Raw genomic sequence first — 604 nt, 5'->3', positions numbered from 1 at the left:
ACGTGCCGCGGAGCGGCTGGGCCCGTGAGCCATGGCCGCTGAGCCTGCGCGTCCGGAGCCTGTGCTCCGCAACGGGAGGGGCCACAGCAGTGAGAGGCCCGCCTAGGCAAAAAAAAAAAAAAAAAAAAAAAAAGGAAACCGAAATCTCTGCTGTCAGCTGTCCTCTTATACACTAAGATATGATGTTAACTTCTAAGATTTCACAAGGATAGTATAGACACCGAACGGATATGTAAGTAGAAATTAAACCGTAATGACTTCTGCCGGTTGGCGACCAAACATCTTTGTAAAAATATATATGGCCTTATTTTGTAAAGAATTCACGTCCAGCAGCTTGTATGCCACTGAAGCCATCTCGTGTAGTAAAAATCTCAGTATCTGTTTAATTGGGTACATAACCAACCAGTGTAAGGGTGTCAGGGCTTGCTCCATTCCATATATCATTAATGTATCTTCTGTAACTTTCTTTACCTTCTCTGTGAGAAAATCAGCCACCATATTTGCTAGAATTTCCCTGGCCCTGTCCTTGATCCAAGAAGTAAGCCAGCCCATGGAGACAACCATATTTGCTAGAATTTCCCTGGCCCTGTCCTTGATCCAAGAA

Source organism: Physeter macrocephalus, chromosome 17 (genome assembly GCF_002837175.3).
Source record: "Physeter macrocephalus isolate SW-GA chromosome 17, ASM283717v5, whole genome shotgun sequence".
Taxonomy (NCBI): domain Eukaryota; kingdom Metazoa; phylum Chordata; class Mammalia; order Artiodactyla; family Physeteridae; genus Physeter; species Physeter macrocephalus.
The sequence above is the reverse complement of the archived record's forward strand: the minus strand, read 5'-3'. Positions refer to the sequence as shown.